The 26,859-nt window shown below is 41.6% G+C and overlaps 1 protein-coding gene across 9 annotated transcripts in view; it reads left to right on the top strand.

The window, feature by feature from the left end:
- The window catches only part of GRIP1 (glutamate receptor interacting protein 1), a 328,611-nt gene that overhangs the window by 140,256 nt on the left and 161,496 nt on the right, over positions 1 to 26,859 (top strand). The window lies entirely within an intron of this gene.

Genomic DNA, 26,859 nt, shown 5'->3' with positions numbered 1-26,859 from the left:
TTTCTTAGTAAGAGAATTTAAATTTTTAATTCAACCATGTTACTCCTACTACTTCTTCCCCACCAGAATTAATAGCGCTGCACATAACCTTACTATTTAAACAACCCCTAATTAGGATGTCAGTGTGAATTTGCTTTCCATGCTCTCCCACAAGTTGATGCCGTGCTGCCTTTTTCTCTTCCTGCAGAGGAGCTGGTCCCAGCCTTTGTCTTGCCAGTTACACTCCCTTCAGACACATACCTCATTCCAACTTCTCTTCTGGTATTTTTTCCCCTTCTCATAGGAAAAATGCCAACTCACATTTCCCAGAATTGCCACCTTGTTCATGTTCTTTAGAACACCTTGGTCAGTGAGCACTTTTCTACCAGGGATGCTCTTAGGTTGCCCCCGATGCGCTTTCTTGGACAACAGCACTGCTTCTTTCCAGTCTCTAGTTTGCTCTGGAAGACTTGAGCATCATCTGCCAGAGCAATGGGCCACAGCTATGAAGGTGAGGTCAGCAAACCTCTAGCTTTATCGCTGGTCAACTTGCCAGATCATTTCTATTGCTGCAGGGACTAGTGGTCTCTGGTGGTAAGTGTCCAGCTGATAGGTGCTTCCAAACCCATGTGCGAGCCCCTGCCTTGCGGAGCAGCATTGTGAACACAGGATCTTTGTGTACCCCAGTTCTGCTACAAGACGCGTGGAGGATTGTGTCATCTAATAATTGTCGAGCCTTTAATGATACTAATTGGCTATGGATTATGCAGCTTTCTGGGGTTTTTAATTCTGTCAGGTCTTGAGTCTCAGAAGATCTTTCCTTCTGCGACTGGAATGATAGTTCATCGCATGTTGAAACTTCTGTACAGCATTATAATGCACTGCAGTAGTTATTAATACAGTGAAGAATGTACAGGGTAAAAAAGATGTAAATGCACCTAGCAGGAAAGAACTGGAACGATTAATGATTTAAAAAGACAGAATGAGAATCTATGTATGGTATAATTTCTGAGCAGATTTTCCCCAGTATTCCATATGAAGTCTACTCCTTCAATATCTGCTCTCTTTGCAGAATTTCTTGTCCTGTTCCAAACAATGCCTTGCCATGTGTGAAATAGCCGTGACACATTTTGTAGTCCTGAGGTGACTACAGACTAGTTGCAAACTATAGTAACAGTTATGTTTTGTAACAGAGCATAAAGGTGAATATTTTAAATGTCTGTTTACTGGACTAAAGAAATGCTTCTGAACCAGGTGTGACTGAAGTCACTGCAATTGTGCTCTCCAAAAAACCCCTAAAATAGTATCCCTTTCACCTGCCAGAGCGTTGGGGTTTAGTTCAAAACCTCTTGATGCTGCTGATGCACGTGGAATCACACAGCAATGAGAAATATCCTGGTGCTGGGAGCGGTGGAAGCAGAGCTGTCTCCCTTACTGTATGTAGTGTATGTGAGGGGGGAGGGAAAAGCACGAAGGAGACTTTTTTTTTTTTTTTAAAAAAAAATTTGCTCTAAGCATTCCCTTTTCGTTAATAACACACAGCTTAGTTCTCTTTTTTTTTTTAATCTGTGGGCTGGTGGCAGGCTGCATTTTTACAGCGTGTTGTTGCACGGGTTAACGGTGTGAGCAAAGTCCTGCAGGAGTGTTGTGGTCTGTGGGAGAAACTTGTTTGATGTTGCTTTCTGGGCAGTGAACAGCAGTTCATTTCGGGAGCTAGGCAGGGTTAGCGAGGAGGGGGAGATGGGATCAGTGCATGGTTTTCAAGTAGATATTTTCAGTGCCTCTTCATTCAGGTGGCACTTGGCCACCCACGGGACAAAAGCAGCACGTTAGTTTCTTACGCACGCAGCGGGTCTGCCTGCCGGGCTGTGTAGTTCGCCCTGTTTTCAGTGGGAAAAGAGGTTGCTTTCTTTGTTGGTAAACCAGTGTAACATGAACTGGTACTTTCCACTGCTACGTGCTGACAGAGTTGTTCACTCTGAGCCAGTCAGGGCTGTGCAAGCGCTCTGGCTGCAGAGGGGTTGAGTGTTGTTTCAGGTGCCCTAGCGAGTCTTCCTACAGACTGCAATAGGGCGGGAGGGAAGGGGGGGAGTGTGATGCCTGCACCTAGAAAACAAAGGGAAATGATCATATCGAGATAAAAATGGAGAAACAATAAACACAGGTTCCCTGTAGTGCCATTTGATAGTCCATTTCCGAATACAAGCTTATATTAAGTATCATTCGTCCAATATATGCTGCTGCTTAAGCTGCCCTTGGGATGCTTACTTTCTACCAATGTAGTTTGTTATAGCTACTGGCAATTCAGGTGTTTTTCTTAAAACAAAATGGTAGCGTTGCACAGAATTTTCTGTTTCACTCATAGATGAGATTTCTAGAGATTATCCTGTGCAAAGCTGCATATGAACTCACTGCCTGAATCTAAGTCTCTATCCCAAATAATCAACGGAGAAGGATCCGTCCCTCAGCATCACAGTGCAGGCACAGCCGTACTCAAGATGATGTAGATGAGAGTTGTCCACTGTACAGAGCATTCTCACAATTCTTTGGTGCAGGGGGAGCTGAGTCAGGCCCTGCTGAAGGTCTTGCTGCTTTAGGACTGCTGTCTTTTAATCTGAGTTGAGGCTTCCTTAGAAATCTTCTTCTGTCTTCTACCGAGCGGCCAGTCTGCTGCTCTGTCTGCTTCTCCAGCGATGTTTTAGTGTGCTTTGAAGGTGAGTGACTTTGATGTGATCACCTTTGGCTTTCTCTGCATCCCCTGGGAGAGGCCATGGCCACAAGCCCAGCTGAGCGGAGTCTCAGCGGAGATGCTGAACTTTTCTTGCTGGGGCTGTTCCAGTACCAGCCGATACAAAATGTAAAGCTTGAACTTTCAAACTCCCAATTCCCAGGGAGTGCTTGTGCAGGGAAGGTCAAGCTGATGGACTGCCAGCTTTAGTCAGTCCCATGGGGAATGGCATGGCCTGAAATGCTGAAAGTTCACTCCAATATTGCCTTTGTACAACTTTTTTTTTTTTTTTTAAATGTCAGAGTTTCTTGCTGCATATAACTGATTATTTGAAAAGGTAAGTGAACTTCTTTTAAGGCCTCGTGGCCAAGTGGGCTACATCCCAGGAATTCCCTTGAGGTATTTGTGGGGTGTGTTGTCAATCCAACATTTCATGTCAGTCTTTCTTAAATTTACTCTTGGACTTCGACTCTTGGTTGTAGTCTACTGGTGTTGCTTTCAAGGCAAGTTCGTGCATACCTGTGAAAGGTGACACCTTTGTGGTGGTTTTTACATTATTGACATCTAATAATATAACCTAGGATAGTTTTTACCTATTGAATTATGTCCTTTAAAATTTAATTAGGGATGTTTCTTGGATCTCAGATGATCTCACCTCCACTTTTGGTCTCCCTCTCCTCTGATCCTAGTGTCCAGGTTGCCTCTTTCTATTCATTAACAATCGTCCCTTTCCCTGGGGATGCTCAGAGTCCTCAGATGCTTCACAGTGCTGTTGTGCCAAATAAAAATGGTTTCTCTTCTCTGTGAGCAAGTGGACTTTTCAAATCCTGGATAAATCTATGTGAAAATCCATTTTGCATCATTAGTAAACAAGGGCGAAACAGGGTTAATAATTTCATTAGAGAGGATCAATTTCTTATGCTCTTTGACATGAGTAGAAAGAGGAAGGGAATTTTGGTATAGTGTGCCATTCTCCACATTTTAAAATCAATGTTTGTGTGTCTTCTCTTCCTCCCTGAACTATGCAGACTTAATTACATTCTTCAATTAGGAATCAAGGATTAATTTTTGTTATCAGTTATAATTAAGGAAAAGTCCATGGTAATTACCGCCTAATACACATTATCATTATATGTAAATGTCAAACTCTTGCAGACAGCCTTATAGAGACAATTAAAAAAATTACCTGTTTAAGATTAAATTCTTCAATACTTTTTCAATTCCACAAATATGAATCATTTTAGCATAATATTTCTTGGATTTAAAAGATGGCTAATCTTGATGAGACGAGTTGTCATTTATAACGCATGTTCTGTTTTCCCCACACTTCAGTTTTCATCACTCCTATGTGTTCCTTCCACAAAGCTGCAGTGACATTTTGGAGCAGAGTTTTTTATTGACTTGAGGAGATTAACATTTACTAGGAACACAACCTAATTTCTTTTGTGCTACACAGAGATATCATCTGCAATAAAAAGCACGTTTTTGAAATCATAAACACATATGTAGTAAGCTTCCTTTTTAGGTGACTTAGTATCCTCAGGTTTTAGAGTCACCGTTACACAAATACGATGGTCTCCGTGTGAGAGTGAGATAGACATTAATTAAAACAGCAGGCAGCAGTGAGACAACACTGATGGCTGGAGCATGCTGCCCTCTGCCTACAGAATTTAAGAAATGTATTTTGTTTCTCTGTCTTCAGCATTTAACCTGTGTCACTGCAAACCTTGCATGCAGTTACCTTGGTTATCGTAGGAATTCCCTCCCATTCTAAAAGTTTCTCTGCAACATGTTTTAAAATCCCTGCTTTTAAGTTGATTTGAATCGTTACCATATTGCTGAGACTGTAATGAAATATTACAGCCATGCTTTCTGTGAGGTTCTTTTGGTTATGATAAATGAGAGTTCCCCTTACCCACCTGTGGCATCTGTTTGTGTAGAAATTCAGGAGTCCTTTGTAGTTTCTGAAAGAAATTTGAAAATAACTGCAGCATTGTAGCCAATACTCCCTTTTCCTCAAAAAAATGCAGGTTTGTGCCTGTAGAAGCTGTTATTGATCATGCATGTGTGCTATGTTTGCCTGAATAATCAGCATGCCAGCACTTTCACTTTTTATTTTATATGTAAAGCCTTCTGGGATAACACGCATTGTATAAAAATACACTTCTTTTCTGATTTTTCTGATAAAGGCCTTCATGAAGAAGCACGTGGTGTTTGGAGAGTTTAAATTAAAAGTGTATTTCTGAAACAAAAATGAAAATCAAGGAAAAAAAAAAACACCCAAGGCTTTTTAAAATTATAATTTAAACGGCAGTTGTAGTGTCAGGCTTATGATTTGAAGAACTTCATATTATTTACCCTCTGGATACCTTTTTTTACTGTGTGTGCAGATCACGAGATGTACAGATGACTGTGTGTTCAGGTATGAGACACATTTATATAAAGAATATGAAACTAGTAGTTTGTGTGTTTGTGGTCATAGTATAGGCTTGTGGAGTTGTCAACTGTATAATTACTTCAGCATATAAATTTTTTTTCGAAAGATATTTTGAGAAAATACTGAGAGCTTTAAAACAACTTACTGAAAATAGCCGTAAAATCTGTTTCATTATAATATTAATGAGCCATGTTTCTGTGTACCTCTGTGGCTACCTCAAAAATTATCTTTTAATATGTAGAGGCTTGTAGAACTATCTTAAATGGGTCTAGCTCCTGGACTGCTGTTTTCACTTAAAAGGTAATTTTCCATTATTCCTTCAAAAACAAAACATCCCACTGCATGCTCAAAACCCAAAAGACCTAGGCATGCTACTTAGTGTATCTTACCAAGTCCAGAGTGGTCCTGAAGAAGGGAAAAGGAGCTCTGTAATTTTCCCTGAAGAAAAGCCTTTGGGGATGGCTGGGTTGTTAGAGCAGCACTGCAGTACACACGTAGCTTTGTGGTTGTCACTGTGGCCCCATGTCAGTGTCTGTCTGGTAGAGGTTTGTGCCCTCAATAGGGAGTTGAACGCTTCGAGATGTGGTGGCCTGGTGATGATGCCAGATGGCCAAAGGGGTTTGCATTCAGCAGGTCTTGGGCAGTCAGCCAGCCTGTGCGTTTCCAGGTGTGGTCGTTGGCCGTCCTCATACAGTCAAGCCAACACATGGCTTGTTGGGACAGAGCAAGGTGTTGGTCCGTTTCAGATACTTTGCAGTGCCTTCATTGGTGAAGTCTTGACCCCCAGGATGAAGTGTCTTTGGAAATCTGGTTTTAAAGGTCATGCTTGTGGGAGCAAGTCTTCATGAGAAGGCATCTCTCAGACTTAGATCCCCATGCACAAACAGCTTCTTGGGCCCATACTCACCTTGTTTGAAGTGGAGAGGCTGTCCTCATTTGACTGTGGAAGTTTCACTTATTTTCACTCAAGAAACTTACGGGCTTCTCTTTGTTTGCATTTGTCTTGAAGCAGCCAGGTACTGTGTAGGATAAGGGGACTGGGGATGGTGGGGCTCCTCCTTGAATGGCAATAGCCTGTAGCAATCTCCCATGAAGGGTCCCTGTCCCTCCTGGTTTCTGGCTACTGTTTTGTGCCACTTTCCCTGTAGTTCTGTCGGCACGTGGGATGCCATTGTGCCTCTGGAGACCTTGGCAGGGCATCTCAGAAACCAGGGTTCCTCTCTGCTGCGTGCTGTGCCTTGTGGTGCTAGCACCTGAGTGTAGGGGATAAGAGGGGATGAGAAGCATTAAAAGAGGCTTTTATGCATGTGGTATGTTCGTTCACCTTCCCTCCAAACTTTTCTAAATTGGTCTGTAACAGGGTTTGTTGGATGCTCACGTTTATGGACAAAGCGTGAACATTACTTTATAGTAACACGTTTCCATGAAATGTTGTGATGTCACACAAAAAAGTCCAATACACAGGTTTGAATTGAGAGGCAGGTCATAAGAATTTATTTTATTAAACAGTAAAGACAGAGTAAGGAATGGGTCTGTCTCTTAGTTCATCTAGCTGAAAATGTAGCAGGCTAGTTGGTCACCTCTCCCAGATGGTTTTGGCTGGTCCCTTACATCCAAGTCTCTTAGTTCATCTAGCTGAAAATGTAGCAGGCTGGTTGGTCACCTCTCCCAGATGGTTTTGGCTGGTCCCTTACATCCAAGGAAGAGTAAAGCAGACAGACAGTAGGGCTGGGGCAGCTTTGCAGCCCTTCAGGCTCCCTCATGCATATCCAGCCTCTCTCCTTTCTGGTTTCAGAGTAAAATGTGAGTAGTGATTTTCTTGTTTAGAGAATTCCATAGATACATTAAATGGAACGCAATATACTGTTTCATGAATCTTGCATTATTTAAGGCTGGCTTTAATGAGAAAATCTGGAAATGTCACCTGGAGCAAAGAGTACGTAGAGCCCAGCTTCCTTTCCATGAACGTTGCTGTGTAAGCCACAATTAAAACGCATACTGGATACTTATTTTACACTTATCTGGAATTCGCTAGGAAGATGCTTAGATTCTAAGTTATCCTGGTTGCAAACGTGCGCTGCAAAGCAGCCACTCACAAGCACTGGGTAAGGTTTGGCTCAGTGTACCGCAGTGTTCGTGTTCGGGATTGCCTTTTTTTGTAATTTACTGCTTTTGTGTCTCTCCCTCCGCCACCTTTCAAAGCTGCCTAACGTGACTAAGATTGTCATTTTTGTATGCTGGTCAAAAGTTATAAAGCCAGCAAAAGTGTAATTTTTTTGGAAGACAAAGGTGGCTTCTCTTGCCAGTAGAGGGAGTCGATGGACACTGATCTGGGACTTTTCAGGGGGGTGTGGGGAGGGCTTGTGAATTGTGTGTGGGTCTGGAGGTGTGTTGGCTCTGTCTACTACGTGTGCATACATGCTCATCTTTTCTGTATGCTGCAGAAATGTATTTTCTATTGAGAAAAACCTGATAGGAATTAGGGGGGGGGGGGAAGTGAATAAATGCAGTTGTGTCACTGCATTTCACTTTTAAATAGAGGGGGGAGAGAGTTTGGATAGTTATCACTTTATTGCAGACACATCAAGCAAGATGACAGTTTTCACTGTTCTGCTGTAATTTTGGTAATACGTAGAGCATTTAGCAAAATAAGGTCTTTATTACTCAATTCTGTTCGCAGAAAACCTTTTTTAAGCCACACCAAAAAAATCCCAGTTAAAAGAAAAAAAAAATAAAATTCTGTCCTGTCTTTAGAAGAACATTGTCACAGCAAGCCCTGATGCCAAACTCCTTGTCATTACAATTGCTTTTTCTAATGTTTTGCGCCAATGTGGTGATTGGCCATAACATGCCAATTTTCTTCTCCCTCATAATATTTGTGAACTTATCAGGCAGCCATTACTAATTATTGTTTTACAAGTCTTAAATGCTTGTAGTTCTGCCACTTAAAATGATCCCTCTTGGTGCCACGGTAGGTAAGGCGGAGCAGCAGGTTATGACGTTTAGGGGAAAAGGCTTGTTCTTGCCCTTGCCAGGAGGATCTGGAGCTTCAGCTGTGGGAGCAGAGGGCAGCAGCGGGCTGCAGGGGTAGGGCACTGCACGGGGTGGCCAGCTCTTCTGTACTGATCCACCCTAGAGACTTCAGCGGGAAACGAAGGAGGTGGCAGCGAGGTGGCCAGTCCCCGTGGTAGGATCCGTGTTCTCCTGTCACCACTTGTGCCTTGGTGGCAGAAGGCTGGAGGAAGCTCCATTCCTCTGGCTCCAAAGCTCTGGTAGGAGGGAAAGGCAAGGAGGAAAGCTGGGTCTCCAACAGTTTTTTTTCATGCTTTTTAGGACTTGAAACAGTGCTTGGGGCACAGGTGTGGGAGCAGACACATTGCTGGAAGCAGCTACAAAGGGCTGGTTATAGGAGGGCATCCCCTGGCAGAGGAAGAGCTGCTGCACCCAGCAGCACTGGCTTTGTGCCTACCAGATGGAGCTGGCTGTAAGGGAGGCCATTAGGAGGTGTGATGGCCAAAGCAGAAGACTAGATCCTGGGATCCAGGAGCCTCTGTCACATCTTACTCATTCCTAACACCTAGAATGAGCGTTTCTTGCTCCTTGAAGGTGCAAGATGTTTTTCAGATTGTGATGGGACACTCTTGTTCTCCACCTGCTGGGCAGAATCTGGCTTTAAACTTGTGGATACCTTCACCTCCGCTCCACCTGATCGAGAGGAACATGGTCCTCTTGTGGGCTGAAAAGTTGCAGTTGTTCCACATTTATGACTTTGTCTCCTGGGTTGGTTGTTTTCTTGGGGAAGGAGGCGGCATTAGGGTTTCCTGAGGTATTAAAAAAACCAGTCTCTTTTCAAAAAGAAGCCCTAAGTGCTGCTTTGGCATAACTAAAACAGTCTTCGTAATGTCTTATTGGAAAACATTCCTGTTTATCTTTACATAGTTCTGACTAATGGGGTTTTGTGCTTTGGCCACTTGGTTTGTTTCCCAGTCGCTGCTCTGGCATCTGATGGCACGTGTCACTTCAAGTCCCATGCTGCTGTTGGAGGGCACGCTATGTCCTAAGCCTGGGGGAGGTAAAACACAACCTCGTCACAGGTGTTGGAGCAGTGTAAGGAATCCATCCAGTGGGTGCAGTGGACCAGTCTGCGACATGAGAGCAGCAGTGTGTTGGCAGTGACAGGAACGCTCTTCAAGGCAGTTTTGAAAGCCGTTTATGTCAGAGAGGATTTGAAACGTTTCCAGCCTTCTCAGTTTCCTTTTCCAAACATGGAGCAATCTTGGGTTCTCAGTCTTGTCTTCCCAGCAGGCGCTCAGTGCAGAAACGTCCAGGTGCGCTTTCCTCTGGTGCATCTTCAACAAACTGAAAGTGGGGAGGAGACAGGCTTGGCCATAGAGGAGGAAACCTTCATTTGAGCAGCATCCAAAAGATTCTAAAAAAAGAGCTCTGTAAGAACCTGACTAAATGTAAACTGAATAGGTGTTTCCCCAAAGTTGTTTGTGATGCACAAAATAAAATACATCTGCCTTCCCTGACAGCTTGTTTCTTGCACCCTGCGTAGGGTGAAGGAAGCTTCTGCACTGTCAGGGATTTTTGTTTGCAGCAAGTTCACCAGTGCTCTGATGTTGGGTATGTGTACTGTAGCATATTGATACCTGAAGGTATGAAAAAACCCTCTTTTTAATTTCTTGCAAAACCAAAACCTTCTTTTATGACACTTGTTTGATAATCCAGCGTAGCAGAGGAGTATGGGAAATAGCCCTTAACCTTGAAAATCAACTTGGAAAAAAATGCTGTGAAGAGGATTTATATGGTCACAAATCTAACAATCCACTGAATTGCTTTTTCTCCCGAGATGCGAACTCTTACAGCTCTTCAATAGAGGCATGGTGTAATGTAGAGGAATGCAGGCAGTGGGTTGATCAGCATTGATAACATGCAGCTGTGGCCTTGCCTCAGAGGCAGTGGGCTGATTGACATGGATGATGTGCAGCTGTAGCTCGTTCCTGCTAAGTGGTTAAATAGCCCTGAGGAGTGTGGGAGAGGGGGTTGGATGGAGGAGGAGTAGTGTGGTCTGGCCTCTGGAGGAAGGAGATACAGCATGTACAGTAGAATCTGACCAACAGTAAAGCCTTGTTGCAGCCTGCTAGTTTGATTGTGCTGCAGCAGTATAAAAGACAAAAAAGCTATGTTTTCTGTTTGAGAAAAAGACTTTCTTTGTGGTCAGGTTTAAAAAGTAATGGGAGACTTATTTTTGGTATAGTAAAATTTACAAGAGCTACTTTTACAAAGCTGGGTTTTTGAGTTTCTTATTGGGTCATATGGAGTTTCTTATTGGGTCTTACTAAGTTTCTTATTTTGTGTCTGGGTTTTTTGTGTGGTTTCGTTGTTTTTTGGGTGGTTTTTTTGTAAGCTGGTTCATTATTGACTTAATTCACGTGTACTCTCCATTCATGAATGAAATACCACATGGTTCACAAGCAGCTGGAAAAAGAAAGGAAGGATGGAATTGTAGATTTTGTCACGCATGCCAGGGAGATGTTTTAAATATATTTCTGAAGAATGGAACAAAAAGAGCACTGGTGGTAAAAATTAAAACCACAACAAACCAACAGCAAATGCTTTTTCATAGTATTTAAAAAATAAACAAACCAAAACAAAAAATACACCCCAAAAAACCCCAAAAGAGCAATTTTCTAAAACACAGTCGCCTTTTGTGAAGCATATATGATATGGGTCTTCTGCTGAATTATAGTTCTTAGATCCCATTGATCAAAGACATGACTTTTCCTTGTTAACTAAATGATTTGTTAGCTTTTTCAGGAGATGACTTCCTGTATCTCTGTGCTGCGATTTCGAGCAGCCTATTAATGTGCATCATGTTGTATCTCTCCTTGTGTTGTTACTGTAAGTTTTAATTGAGCCTGGTTTTTATTACACTAGTTCTTGCTGCCATTTTGCTGTAACTCATTTCCTTGCAATTATGTATGTCCCATCCCTGAAATGCAATTTTCTTTGTGCTGGTAAACCCACAGCACAAGTTTTGCATGAGTCCTTTCATAGGATTTTTGCATTCAACAAAAAACCAAGGATCAGAAACTGGTGCCCCCAAGGCAGGATTTTGCAGTGCTTGAAGTACTTCAGGCAAGTGCACTGTGACTGGGGCAGAGCTGGCATGGATTAAAAAGAGGAGACAAGGCTGCAAAAGGCTGAGGGTGAGTTGTGGGTGTCTGTTGTTCCTACTCATCACTCGCTGTGACCAGTGCAACTCTGAAAGAAAAAAAAAAGGGGGCTGGGGGGGAGCCTTTTTCTTTTCTGGCAGTCTCTGTCTGTTTGTTGAATGTGACTGAAATGAGCTGGTTGGTCTCAGCATTACGTTAAACAGAGAAGGGATGTGATACAAACCATCATTCAAATCCATTGCTAATGGCAGAGTTTTCTGCCGCAACCAAAGTCGGGGCTTGCTCCCAGCCTGAACTGTCGTGCCCAGGGAGCCGGGAGGTGAGCTGTGCACTAGCATATCTCCGTGCCTCCCTGCGGGACCGCGTCCCTAGTCGCGCTTAGCGTATGGCTGTGCGTATTGGATTGTGTGATGGACTTGAGAAGGAGCCCATCCATCAAAGTGCTTTTTAAAATAAAAGGTGAACGTTTCAACACTGACAGTAATTCTGAGTGAAAAAAAAGTGACTTTTTGTTACTTGGGCACCACATAACTATGCTAAATGAACTGTTTGAATAAAACCATAAGGGGGGGATTGAGGGATGCACTATGATATAACTGTAGGGCTGTTACTTATTTCCATGCTGAAGCTTAAGGTATTTAGTACAGTTGTGGTTTGTTTCTGATATCTGAGCATAAGTTTCCAAGCAGCCTTACACAAACGGTGTTGAGTTGCCTCTTAATTGGTATTGAACCTTCTGGGAAAGGACTGCTGACTCACTATGTAACTCACTCTGCAACTGCTTTGTCATTTGTCATGCGCCACTAAACAACTCTTAGATATTAGAAACTATCCATCAGTACCTCCCTCAGCTGGATCCATGCTGACAGCTTTACGAATGAAAGCCTCCCAAAAATCAAAGTCAATCCTCTGAGCTATTCGGTCCCTTGAAACAAATACTTCATGTGGAATAAACTGAATATTAACGACTCTGATGAGAAGACGAACCTTTGTTATCCTTTCTGCCGTTTTATCTTCTGTCTCTGCTTTTGCTCAGAGTGGGTAGTCTTCTCTTGGGTTGCAGCTCTCTGTTAGGTTGAACTCCAGATTCCATGTAGGCATTTCAGTATGGTCCTACCCCTCTTCCTGCTCCTCTTTGGCTTAACTGCTAAAACAGAGAATAAGGGCCCTTGGGCTCTGGATCTTGCCAAGAACTGGATCCAGAACTACAAATTCTGGATGAGACATCTGTTGTGCTTCTGATCACCTCAGTGCTGGAGCCTGTTGTATTACAGCTGTAGTTCATAAACTCAATCCTTTAAGGCAAAATACCAGTTAATGTCTTTATTCACACAGGCTTCCAGGTGTTGCATCAAAGACTAGGGCCAGTAGTTCCCATGAAAATAAGTAGAGAGAGGAACTCGTACCTCTGCTCAGACCTTAAAGGGATACTGTCAATGCAGGATCTGTTTCCAGGCTTTATTTTAAAAAGAATAATAAAGATTCAGTGTTGATAGGGGACCCAGATACTTTATTTGAAGGGGTTTGTATTTTGTGGTCGAGGTTTATATGTGCGTTTATCAGACAAAGGAAAAACAGGCTAGGAAAGAACAGGCAAAATTAACGTAAATGAGGTACTTCAAAATTTATGAAAACGGCTTACTTTTCCTCTCTGCTTTTGGTGGTAGCATCTGGAAGTAGTGGATTCAATAGTTCCAGGTTGCCAAGTAGTCCTTTTAATATCTGCCCCATATTTGTGCAAAAGGCAGGGAAAAGATTTGGTTTACACCTCAGGTGCAGGTACATCCCAAATCTGTCAACTTAAAATGCCTGGGAATACACCAGTGGGAAGTGCAGCACCATGCACCCAGCAAAAGGCTATTTTATGTGCACCAACTCAGGACATCCCCCAAGTGAAGAGTCCTCGGTCAACTCTTTTTCATAGATTAACAAACTTAAAATGCACAGCCAGAAGTCAGCATGTCAGTGGAAGAGGTGCTTCCTCTGTGTGTGGGTGAGTGTGTAAATGTGGATTATTATTTTTAGGGGATTTTTTTAGTTAATTTTTTTTTTTACACTTTGGAGAAAAATTAGCATCCTTACTGAAGCCTCATGTGAAAATGGCATTAGTAGCTGTAGGCTCATCTTCATGTCAGTAAGACATGAATTGGCATAAATAAAACACCTCTTTCAGGAGAATGTTGTGTTTCTAATTAAAAGAAAAAATCAAGACAGAGGCATGTTTTTAACAGGAGGGAGTGCAGTGGGTACTTGTGTTACGAACAACTTAAGAAGATGCTTCCTTTTTTGGAGGCTTTTTGTATCCAAATGAAGGCAAGGAGAGATTTGCGATTTATATATTGTTTTACACTTTGTTTCTTTATGATATACAAGGATTGTGCATCATAACTTCCTGCAGCCTCGCTCGTTTCCTCCAGCACGCATTTGGCTGTGCTGCAGAAGCCAGCATCCCTGTTGCCAGACCACAGTACTAGCAGAAATTTTCTGACCTGGAACTCAACCAGAGACAGCAATTGCTCCATAAACACAGTCTGTCTCGGTTGCATTTGCTCTCAGAAGGGCTTCTCCCTCCCCAAGAGTTACTGCTCACCTGACTCAGAATGTCTGAATTCCCTGGTGACAGTTGGCACCATTAGGGGTTTCCTCCATCATCTGGAAGGTAAGCCCCAGGTGTGGTAGGCAGTGTTGATATAAGCAGCTTGAAGCCCCAGTTCTGGCCAAGTAGAGGATGAATCTTTAATGCCTTCTGCCTGAGCTGCATTGCGTTTTCATGCATCACGGAAAGTGCTGCATTCAATCTTTATTTAGGTTTTCTTATCGGATATGAAACGAGCTGATGGTAAAATCTACAGTTACTTCAGATTTTTAAATGATGGAGATAGATGGCTGTAATCTTCTGTCATTTGACATGATTTTTACCCATACGTTTTTGTGCCCCAGCAGAAATGATAGGAATTCAGATGGTAATGAGGTGGCATCCAGATGCACAGCACATGCACATACACACAAAATATTGATTTAAATGTGTCCTGACAAGCTGGTCAGGCAGCAATCTGAAGGAAAGAAAACTTCTGAAGTGAAAGAGAAATAATGACAATAATGAAGAGGCAATACGTTGATTTTAATACGTAGCAGCAGTATGAAGATCTGGGTCTGATGAATCAGGAGGGGGAAGCTGGCACAGGAGCCTGCTGTGATTTGTTGCATACATTTGTTTCCATTTTTATCCATTAGCAGCACTGTGAGAGTTCGGATGCAGCCGAGAGATCGGGAATGGAGAGCAGGGGGAGGGGAACTTGGGCTGTTAAAGCTTTGATAGGTGCTGAATTTATATCGGCTAGCTTTCTAATTTCCTGTTAAAATGCCCAGGCCCCTTTCTGCTTGCCTTATTTTTAAAATAAATAAATAAATGGCATTGTTACCATCCTGTTTCTGCATTCCAAGCGGCAGCTTGGGAGTATTTCCATCACCTCAACAGTTTTATGGACCTTTCCGGTAAGGCAGCAGGTCTTGGAGGTTGGTGCAGTACCATTAGCATATGCCTCTGTGAAATATTTCATCCTTTTGTGACTCCCTTTTGATCAATTAAGTTTATGTAGCTCTTTCCAAGGAAGTTCATAGAGAGAAGCTATACGCAGCTTTCTCTTTGTGGTACAAAGTTTATTTTCACTGCTGAAGTGCAGCAGCTGGCATGATGCAAACCTAAATGTGTGTTGGGGGGGGAGGCGGGAAGTAAGTGCATTACAGCAATTGCTGTGCAAACCAGTTTTCACAAAGCCTGTGACACGTGAACAAATACGATGAAATTAAAGTGTACAGTATTGCCAACTTTCTGTCTCTGGCTGTGAACACAATGATCTCTGGTATCTATAGATGCAACCTGTTTGTGCTCATCCAGGTAGACTTTTACCTTACGTTTGAATGGAAAGCTAGTGACATGCCACGGAATACATTAATGCATGTATTTAAAAAGAGAAGAGGAAAATAAAGAGAGAAGCGCCTTTGGCCACAGCCTTCTATTTAATTTAATGCTGGCTTCTATAAAATTACAGTAATGAAATAAATATTGAATAAACATTAAAGAGGGAGAGGGATTTCAGGTTTTTAAAGATAACGTGACCATTAGTTAATAAGCAGTATAGATTTGTAAATAATAAACTCCATCACAGTTTGGAATATAATACAGTTGTTGGAAGAAATACTAGTGCTTGGTGCAATACTTCAGGATGTTTGTGGATTGTTTGACGTGTTCAGCGAGTTTTAAACGCTCATGGTTTAACAAGGGAAAAATACCTCAAAATGAGTTGGCTGAGAAACACCCCCAGGAATTGACTCAAGGCTAACAAAGGCAGTAGTGACTTAAGAACCTCATTAACTGTTGATAAAAGTAGCAGATAAAATTAGATGAGGAGACCTACATAGTAATAAGAGTAGAGATGTGTTTAACTAGTCTTTAAAACAACTAGAAATGTGTAATATGCAGAAGAATGTTGTATGACTTGGCAAATTAATGCACCTATGGGGAAATAATCCAAGACGATGATATTCTATGAATGGAAAGCTGGGAAAACAGTGGTGCATAGAGGGACTGGGACATGTGGACAAATGGCAGCTGTTTGCTGCAGACTAATATCAGTAATACTTGCAAAAAGGAGTTACTGATGTTGTAATAAGAAAGGGCATGTCACATGCACAGGAAAGTAACTACCTCTACTTAAATGTCTGTTGGACTGCACCGATACTATTAAATTAAATTATGGCTGCTTCTCATACTGAAACACAGGAGCAAACAGAAAGGGTTCAGTAAAATCAGCAGATGGATTTCAGACTTGGGTTATGAGAAAAGATAAAAATTTATGTGTGTAGCGTATTTGTATCCAATTGATAATTATTAAAAGAGCCCAGGTATTTATGGAGAGAGAAGAAAAGTCTTTTTGAGAAATTTTGAAAGGTCACAATAGTTGCAGAAAAGTGGAAAAATAAGGGGAAAATCAGAGAAATTTTCACTGAGATTTATTGAATCGTGTGAAACATCTTTAAAAAGGCTTTTGGCAGTGTAGCACGCTGAAGCAAAGTGGCAGCATTCAGAGCGGCACTGGGGTGGCAAGAGGTGGGCAGTGGCTGGTGAGCCCGTCTGCCCCCTCTGAGCCCAGGCAGCTTGCTGGGACATTTGGACCAGCCCAGGCTGTGACTCTTCTCAAGCCCCTAAAGTTAGGCTGAGAGCTTTGGACTTGTGAGGAATTCAAGGTGGGGTTGTTTGTGCTTTTAAAAATACATGCAAGTTCCAGGCAAAATTACTAGTTGGCTAGTAGAAATGTAACACAGCACTTGAAGTTTGATGTCTGTCACTAAACTATTAATTCATACTTGAGAGTGCAAAAGAAATGGGTGACAGGGTTTTTTGTGTAAGAATGTTGAACTATCAGAAAAATAATTAAAACAATTACTTGTTACTACTAATTTGATTGTTTACAAGTGATAAATTTACAACAATACAGGAAGAATTTGTTCTTTATAAGAAGATATCCAGTGCTTTAATTTTTTCAGTTATCCTTTTATTTTTCCAAGAGCAGCATTTGTTTTGTTGATTGGTATATTTTAGTTTTCTGTTGGGCTGTTCATTGTTTTGCAGTGCATCGGTTTACCTCTGTGTTTAGCTGCTCCCTGTGTGTTATCGATCATTATTGTATATGATTTTATGTTCACCTTAGGAGATTGCAGGATTTCTCTGATTTGGAAAAAAAAAGGGGGGGGGGGGGGGGGGATGGAGCTGATAAATACACACTTTTAAGTGTTATCGTTATCTGGCCAAGTTTTGAGTTTTGAACTTTTTTGAGAGGAGGTATTAAAAGTGTGACAAATAGCGGTGGGACAGCACTAAAACACTAATGATCCATGGAGGAATGACACTAAAACAAGCTTGAGCTTATCAACCTTTTTGCTTTTGAGATTTATGTTGCAAATACTTCAACCCCTTCCCAAGGAACCTTTCCTCCATTTGTTTTGTTAACTGTTCCCTGAGAGCAAAGCATGGTGATAATTTCCTTTGAGTCATACATGTCAGAGATGTTCCCTTTTCCTGATGTAAATATTGTGCTTTGTGCTGCTTCTCATCTGCGTGTTTGCTATCTGTTGCTGTGGATCCTGTCCTTTCTTTTACAGCATAATGGAAGGGATGTGTGGAGATGCGGATGGTGTGTGACAGGGTTTCCCTGCTCTTGAAGTGTTGGCACTCTGAGATTGTGCAGCAGTTTTGGAGCATAATAGGACAGTTTTTATAACGCATTAGGAATTCTGATTAGAAGATCTATATCTGAGTGTTAATTATATATTTTGATAAAACATGTTCCGTAGCTAGTCCTGTGTTTTCATATTTTAGTTGTATAACTTTCATCATTGTGCAGACCTGATTAGTATTTTAAGGATGAAAATAGCCTGGAGACTCTTCCATTCCAATTTTAAATGGTGTCCATTTCTTTTATTCAAAGCAGTATTTAAAGTAGATGCAGACAGCAGGAGGCCATCACAACCTGATCTTTTGCTTTGTACACTTTCTAAGGCAAGAAAAGATAAATTATCCCCTGTGTAAGCAGGATGTGGCATCCAGAGTATTATTGTTAGAGCAAGTCCACTAACTGATGTTTTGCAAAAATACCTATTCCAGAAGGGCAAGCAGGCAGTGGCTCTTCAGAGAACCGTTTTGATAGTTTTATCTATCAGTAAATTTTCCCAACAGAAGGTGGTGATTAGTTTGAATTATACTGGCTTAGAGTTCTAACCATTTATTTGCTTTGCCTGTGCAGCTTCTCGTTGTCTCCCTTGTCCATCAAGTGATGGAGGAGCTCTGGAGCACTCAGCACATCCTTCCTATGATAGCTCTTAGGCACAGTGTAATCAGGTCACTGTCCAAACTCTTCCAGTATGGTATTATGCTTGCTGAGTCTGCATGAGGCATTTTGATTGTTCAGATCACTTTTGGTACTCTTCTCTGCTCTCTGTCCTGTTTTTCAACCTTTTAAAAACAAACAGACGAATCTAAACTGAGCAAAACCCGGCACAGATCCTGGAGTTGAATATTGGGTTCTAGTATAGGTCTCCCTATGTAAGGCCAGTAGCGATCTGTTCGGTATTTGTACACAGATTTCCCTCATTTATACAAGCAGTGATTGCATTAAACCTCTTCTTGCAGTTGCTGTTCATTTACTTACCTTGAATGGTCTGCTCAGTCATTTTCAGAGTCATCGTATTCTAGGATATGCTCCCTAGTGCTTCAGGTGTGGTCTGTGTTCCTTGTTCTTACGTCTTGTATTTGGATGCTTAATTGTGTGTCTTTTCACTAAACTACTATGAAAAAAGTATTTGGTAACATTCAGAGGTTTTTCACAGCGTGCAGCACTGGGAGATACCCAGGCTAGCTCTTGTTTGGCTGCCAGACAGAGTCTGGTTGTAGTAACACAGAATTAGTTGAGACTAACTCACTTTATTTCCGAGTCCTGAGCTAGGCTGGTGAATTCAAAGTGTACTGCCCTGTGTGGTGCAGCAGTCCCTGGTGGGGTGTGGGCATCTGCAGTGGAAGAGCACACAAGTCTCAATAGGTCTCAGTTCTTATTTCTTAGTAGCGATTGTTACTTAGTGGTTTAAACGCCTTTTAAACAGTTACAGTTCAAATGGTGATCCAGAATGCCTTAATTAATCATTAACTCAATTTTAAAAGTTGTCGCATAAAACAAAGGCTTGGGATTTAAAGTCTGTACAGAAGTGTCAGTGATAATGGCCGTATGCTGTGACACACCGATGTACAATGATATCACACTCTTTCTGAGACTTTGAACACTGATGTGTTTGCACGGAAACTTCAGGGATGTGCCTTCTCAAATAGGTTCATAGTTTCAGAAGATGCCAGAGATGTGGATGCTAGGCTTCAGTCTATAGGGTGCTGACACTGCTGGTCTCAGGAGGCCACAGAACACATGGACCCAACCTTGTAAAATGTCATCAGCCACAGCTGTGCCAGCACTGATGGGGTGCAGTCGTGCCCCCCGGTGACAGTAGGGGAGCAGAGCATGTTCATGATGCAGAAGGATCCAGGGAGGCACAGAAGGACCTTCTCACTTGGCGGGAAGATTCCCTTCCTCACCCCAACTCTGCTGTGTCTTTCCTGTTCCCTGTGTGTTAAACCAGACGACAGTAACAGACCACTATGCTTTTCATTCTTCCTTAGTGACGGATGGTTGTCAGTCCTCAGAAGATGGTGAAATTTCCAAATGAGTCAAATGTTTGTATCATCAAATGAAAATTCCTGGAAGCTATGCAGGGCAAGCCTGGGGTGGATTGTGCTGGAGTGTGACCTCCAGGCCTTCGCACGGTCTGTACACCGGGACCTAGTGTGTACGTTGCAGACAAATGGATCGAAAGGTAGTGACCATTTCTTCCTGCAGAGATCAGCAAACTACAAGGTTCATAAGCCTACAGCAGCACTAGAATGACACCAGTCCTGTTATTTTTTTAAATTGTCAAACAAACCCAAAGGTTGCTCGGTATCTACCCATCTGCTTCCAGGGTGGTACCCCCTTGTGTGTCTGGTGTTACTGTGTAGAACAGCTTGCACAGGGACAGGACAGTGGTGCGCAATTTTGGGACTTAGAGTAAAATGTGCCCCTGCCAGCAAGTTAACAGCTCTATCCAATAAACACGTTGTAATCGGAGAGAGTCAGCTCACATTGTTCAAACTGGAATATTGTTTTTTTCTTTCCCCCTATGGCTTGCTTTTCCCTGTCGTGTATGTCTGGTCTGTTTTTCTGGATTTTCCATTTGCCTCTGGTTTTCAGGCACACCAGTTCTACTTCTGGGATGAATAGCTGATGTGACCTGGGGAGGTACAGTGGTCGGTGCCAGCTGGCTGGCTGTTGCTCACACCACAGGCAAACATACAGTGTGTACCTGATACCAGTACAGAAACCCACTCTGTTTTGGAAAAACAGCTGCTACCATGTCTTCCTGCAGCTTGCACACAGGTAGGAGTAGAACCGTGTTTATCAGAGGATTCGTCTTGCAGAGGCTTGGAGGTGTCGCTGGTTGAAACTCTGCTTGTGCCATCCCTTCTTTTTGCTGCATCTCTAGACCTCTAATCTTCCATTGCTGTCCTTTTTGACAGTATCTTGAATATAAAGACTTGCACATAAAAACCTACTGAGTTAATTCCTAAAATTCTCTTGTAGTAGATTAAATGACCTTACATTATATTCAAGACTCATCCCTCCAAACACACATTTTATTTTCTACTGTGATATTCCAATTTCACGGCTGCTAAATAAGTTGATAAAAATATGGAAAGAAAGCAGTATAGCTAGAAAGAGGTATAATTATTCCACTTTTGTTCAAGTGGTTTCAGTGGAATCATAATCTTTTTTTGTTTTTAAATGAGTCGAACCAGCTGTTTTCTGCTACGTGTAAGATATTGTCCCCGCTCCCAATACAATAATTCGGAGGAAATGCTTAGCTTTGTTTTGTTAAAGACTGATATAGCAGTAGGAAGGTCATCATTTTGATTAATTGAAAAAGCCTCTGCAAAGTACAAAGCCTTACAGAAACTGTAATTACAGGAGTCTTTAACCATGTAGTACAGCATGTGGACAGCTACTTGTAAGACAGAGTCATCCTTTAGTTTTGAGATTACGTTAAATCCCGGAGCCTGTAATTATATGCATGTTGCTGGCAGGAGCCCACGCTGGGCTGATTGTGGTCACTGAACGGGGTTGTTACTTGTTGTTTCTCTCCACGAGATCTACAGGCATCCTGGAAGGCACAGTACCGTTGGTGGTACCTAGTCCTTTTGCTGCTGCTGCTGGGAGAACAGACAAACGACAGTGGTTTATTTCGTTATATTTTGAAAAATTATAGGTTCTTTACTAATTGCTGGTTCTGAAGACAAGAGGACAAATTACTTGTAATGCTCCAGAAAGTAAGCACTCTTTTCTGTCATTGTAAACCAAACCAAAGGAAGGGTACAGATGTATGTACATGCTAGAAATGGAGTGATACCTGAAGTGGGTCACAAGCTATTGGTTTCATGAAGAGACTCCTTTCTGAATTAAATCTCAGGTAGTTGTGGCTGTGCTTTAAATTACCTTTGAGAGACTGCAACATACTTGTGCTACTAAAAGTTTCTGATTTTTGTAGTACGTGTGGCATCTTCATATTTTACGATTGTATGAAGTCCCTAATTATTTTTAAACACAGATTTGGAGCTAGGAAAACTTGGGAAAAGGTGAACAGCATGTTTTGCCAGCAACTGAAATTAGGTTTGGAATTAAAAGTCAGTTGCGCTCCATATCTCAAAGGTCTTTTGAGGACAGTTTCTCCAGCAAGGAACATCTCTCAACCTTTGTATTTTCACTGAAAAAGACAGTTTTAATTTTTGCCAGTTATATATATGGACTGGTAAGATTTTTGTGAAGCCCTGATGTGGGATCACTGTGAAGGATAATGTAGGCAATGCTGTTTGTTACATTATGCTAGAGGATGGTATGTACTAGAGAGTTACTTTAATATAAAGGTGGATGTATTCTGTTTCCTTTAATACTACATTACAAATTTTAGAAAATACATCATTAAATCAGATTTCCAAAGAAATCAATTAAAATGTGATTCTTTGTTGTATTATAAAAAGCTTTAACAAAAAGCCACCTCACAATATGGCAATATTGACTGATTTTACCAGTTGTTTAATACCTGCCAGTTCAAAAAGGCTAACATTGCTTGGAGCCGGTAAGTTATTTTTTTTTTCTATCCAGAAACTCCCTGAATTATTTTTTACTAATCTGTTCCTAGGCAATGAAGGTACCGTATTTGTATGGTGCCACAGCAATCGTGTTTTGGCATCAACTTGGTTAGTTAACAGATTTATTTTCATCATCTGTTGCCACCTTCAGCACACACATATCCTTGCTTTCCAACATGCTGCACTTTCTATGTGAAATGTTCTCCAGCGATGAGAAGCCAGAGCACCTTTTATGACTTTAATTGACCTGTAAAGTGTTCTGCTGCAATGTCTGCGTGAAATTGCCCAACAGTGTTGCAGAAGTGGTTAACGTAGCTAGAAAATAACTGCTGTAGTTAATATAATAAAAATGTAAATTTACAAGACCCTCCAAATTATACGAAGCTGACAACTTGTCTGCACTGATAATCTGAGCACTGGGGAATACAGAGTAGTTTTATTGCGCTTTCCTTTTTATTCCCTCTCCCTGTAGTGAAGGAGGATCTTTGTGATAGAGCAGTATCAGTTGCAGAGTGCGGGACTGACTGCGTCTGCTGCTGTGTGGGAATAGAACTCTTCTCTTTGGGATGAAAGATGTTCAAATTTTGTTTTGTTAAGATTGAGATTCTTGGTTTTGTTGCTTGTTCTTGATTGATATAAAAGGTATCAAATACAACGGTGGAAATGTTTCAGTTTTCAAAACAGAAGTATCCATACGGTCATTTGTTATTTTCAGAGGTAAATTACTTCTCTTTTTCCTTAAAAATCTGACTTTTGAATGATGTGATAGGTGACAGCAGAGTCTTTTAAAATGATGGAGCAAAATATTTTGTACAAAATCTTAATGCATTCAGACTTCATAATATTTCATTTCAATTTTCTTACGTGGGTTGATCCACTAGATATCATTGTGTCTTCCTGACACATGAAACATTAGATCTCTCTGTCTTTCTGGTTGCCTTAATGTTTTCTGAGGCTGTAGTTTGAGTACATGCCTGTCTTCATCGAACCCTGTGGGTTGGCTGTTTTTTAAAGGTCTGTGTCTTTGGTGTACATCGCTATGGCCGAGTAGTCTGCGGTCCATCCCCTTCAGAGTGGTGACACATACTTGACCTGTAAAGGAAAATAAGAACATGTGACAACCAAACCCAGTTATGGCAGCTCATGTGGACAAATCCCCCTTAATGTAATATAGGGGAGGGGGCTGTAAGTGGTCTGAAGATGCTGCTCAGTTGGTGTGTGAAAGGGAATATTTATGCGACATGTGAGTGGAATTTGACAAAGAAGTGTCTTCCGGGTGTATATATTACTATGAAATGCAAGGGTGTGAATATCAGAGTCATGTTTTCTGGGTAAACACTGCATTTTTGGCAAACTTACTTTTATTCTCCCAAACACTTTGATATTTTGCAGGATTTGTAATCTTCATTGAATACTGTATTTTCACAGAAATTTCCTGATTCTGTCTAAAAGTCACACTATATAAAGGTTATAATCTTCAATTTAATTTAGAGAAATTTTATTACATAATTTCTTTTATCCTGCAGAGAAGTGTAATAAATCTTAACTTTTTTGGATTCATTTTTTCAGCTAATGTGATCTGACAAGATTAACCAGAAGATGGTATTAAATAGGATATGTATATTATACAGCCTGCCTTATCATATGGAAAAACAAGCTTCTTTCATCTAGTGACCCTCTACTGAGCATTTATGAATACAAATGGAGTTTAGAAAATATTTGTGTTATATATTATCCTAGAGTTTATAAATAACCTTTCAGACTACTGAAGAAAGGAATGAGTGCAGCAATAAAAGTGATATAAAATCACGTTGCTGTCCAAAAGGATCAAAATGAAAAGAGTTTTTTACAGATGAGCCCAGAGAAAATAGTAATAAAATTTGTAGCTCTGTTAATTACTAATTACATCTTTTCCTTATTAAAGACTTAAACCTGTGTTATATGGGGTATAAATTGGTTTTCCGTATGTGTGAAGGTTTTTGTCTCCTAGTATTACATTATCTATTCCACCTACCCCTCATTCCCCGTGCCCCCCCCCCCTTTTTTTTTTACCTGCTACCCCATTTTTTCTCCTGAACGACCAGTTGAGTCCATCTGCAGAGCTGAATGACTGACACCTCAGAAAATGATGGCTGACTTTTGGAGAGTTGAGACATTTAATAATCACAAAATCCTTAATTTGGTCAAAAAAATGTATATTCTAAACAGTTGAGAATACCTGAGGTATGCTTAAATACAATTCAGAAGCAGGACTTTAGGCAAGAACAGTTCTGGCAATCCTAATGATCGCTGTCCTGCAAGAAGGTAGTAAAACCGTGTGCATCTTGGTGAATATTTTAGAAATTGTTTTAATAACTGCATTACTTTTCTTGAACTACCAAAAACCTGGGAAAAACCCTGCAGTAAATACATTATATCATTACATTCAGTACTGTACTTGAAGTACGACATCTTTGTCTTAGGAAATCTTTTTAAGGAATTCAAGTCTGCACGTGATGCAAGGACAGAAAACTTGTCTGAAGAAACATAAGCGAAAAACCATCCTGTTGACTTGGTTGGAAGTGATTATTGCTGCGCTTCAGAGGCTATTTAGCATGTGCATCAGTAATCTAGATGAAGTAGTAAACAATACTATAAGCTTTTCGGATCAAGGACTACATCTTTTCTCTTTTAGTAAAGCCCTATCTGACCCAAGCCAGCAGCTCATTTTGCGTATATATCACAATTTCTGTATCATTATTACAGTTTTATACATTTTTACATAATCCCATTGGGACTCAGCAGGTCCTTACAGAAGGGCTTGATTTTTCTCCCACATTTGAAGCTGGCTTTCACAGGCTCCTAGCTGCAGAAGTGTGCTCTTCTGCCTCCTCTGCCAAGGGGGCTGAAGCAGGGTAAGTCACGGAGTCAGATCACAGAGGCAAGGAGTGAGCAGTTCTTTCTCATGGTGTTTTCTGTTGCCGTTCTCTGCATGGGAAAAGTCCTGAAGGATGTCAAAATTGCGCTCTGAAGGAGAGAAGACAAAAGCAGACTCGAGAGCTGCTCACCAAAACCACCTTCTTTGAAGAGCATGAGGAGCACTGCAGGCGCACCTTGCTGTGCTGTTGGAAGCTGATGAGAAGGTCCATCTTGGAAGAGGTGGGAGCAGAGACCTGTCTGCCTGATGCGGACGATGCTGACCCCAGACTCTATGCTGTCTTCCTTGTCTGTATTGACTGGGAAGAATCAAATAACAAATATGAGGGCAGCTAAGCGATCATCTTGCAGTATCTTCTGGTTAACCCTGAGATAAGGGAAGGTGTTTAAATGGGTCTGTCTGGGCACGACAAGATCTATGGCATCAAGGAGGAGCATCTGGCAGAGGAAAAGACAGTAATAAAGATTCTGGATGCTGGTCTGCAGGAAGGGAGTAGTGAGTTCAGGGCAGCTCCAGCATCTCAAACCTGAAAGAGCTGTGAGCAGGGGCTGCGTGCTGGGGCTGTAGCCTTGTGATGGTCTCTGGAACAGTTTTCCAGTGGAGCAGAAAGGAAATTGAATACAGGTGCTATTGATTGGTATCATTGGTGTGGAGTCCTGTTACCTGAGCCGGGAGGTGGAAAGAAAGAGTGGTGGCAAGCTTTCTCCTCAAAAAGCATATTGGCAGGCAGAGTGCCACTTACTCTTCTCTTGGTTTCGTCTGTATGGGGGAATGACAGTACAGAGCTCCTCTCCATTTTCCCCTTCGTGATAGTCCCAAGATTTTCCATTTTCTTTCTTGACCACTGAATTACACCGGCTTAAATCTCCACCTTCTTCCCATGGTTTCAGCCCTGCTTGCATGCCCTGTCCATCCCTGGCCAGAGGTCTGCAGCAGCAGGGTCAGAATGATCAGCCCATGGCTTCAGGTGCATCTGCTTTTCTGCTGGTTGGATTTTACAGCTGTTTGGTACAACAGCCGCTAGGAAGCGTTAACAAGGTTGGTGAACAGATGACTTTATTACCCCTATCTGGTTTTAATGACAGCGAAATAAAATCAATTTTCACCAGGCCTGTCTGGGCAATTTCAATTGTACTGATGGAATGTTTCACCCTGGCCTTGGAAATACGGCTGTTGCTGTAACCAATAAAACAAAAATAAGAAAAACAATCACTGTAATAGTGCGTTGGAAGATGGGAAGCCTGGAGCTGCTGATGCAGCGTGGAGCAGGCAGGGAGAGAGAAATGGCACTAAGTGTGAAAGCTGTCCATACCTCCTCCTGGCTTTCTGTAGCTGACGGTAGAAGATGCACACCCTAACACGGGACCATAAGAGTAAATATAGCGATGGATTAAAGATGGCAGAAGATAAACTGAGCAATTTTGTAAGAAAAGCAGGTGAATAGGACAAAGGTATATGAGGACAGTTTTAAATATATCACCAAAGTGAAGCAGAAGTCTTGACAAAGAAATAATTATCTGTTGGTTTAAAGGAGAGGATCTGATGCAGCACTTGGGTTTTGTGCATAAATCTGACCGGGCAAACTTTATGGCTTATTTTGGTTTGCTTGCTTGGTTTTTAGAATGTTGGATTTGTCCTTTAGTAATTTCATAAAAGGTGGGATGGAGCTCTCCCTTAAGCAGTGTGCTCCACTTCATCGTTTCCTGAATGAATTGTAAAAGCAGGTTAATTTGCTGTCTGAATAGGCATAAGAGGACATAAAATTCCTAGTAGGCTGAAGAAATCTTACAAAATCTTACAAATGGTGCAATGTTTGCCAAAATAAATTCTCAGGTGCAC

The sequence above is a fragment of the Falco naumanni genome, chromosome 5, assembly GCF_017639655.2.
Source record: "Falco naumanni isolate bFalNau1 chromosome 5, bFalNau1.pat, whole genome shotgun sequence".
Lineage (NCBI taxonomy): Eukaryota > Metazoa > Chordata > Aves > Falconiformes > Falconidae > Falco > Falco naumanni.
Note: the sequence above shows the minus strand (reverse complement) of the source record. Positions and strands in the feature narration are given on the sequence as shown.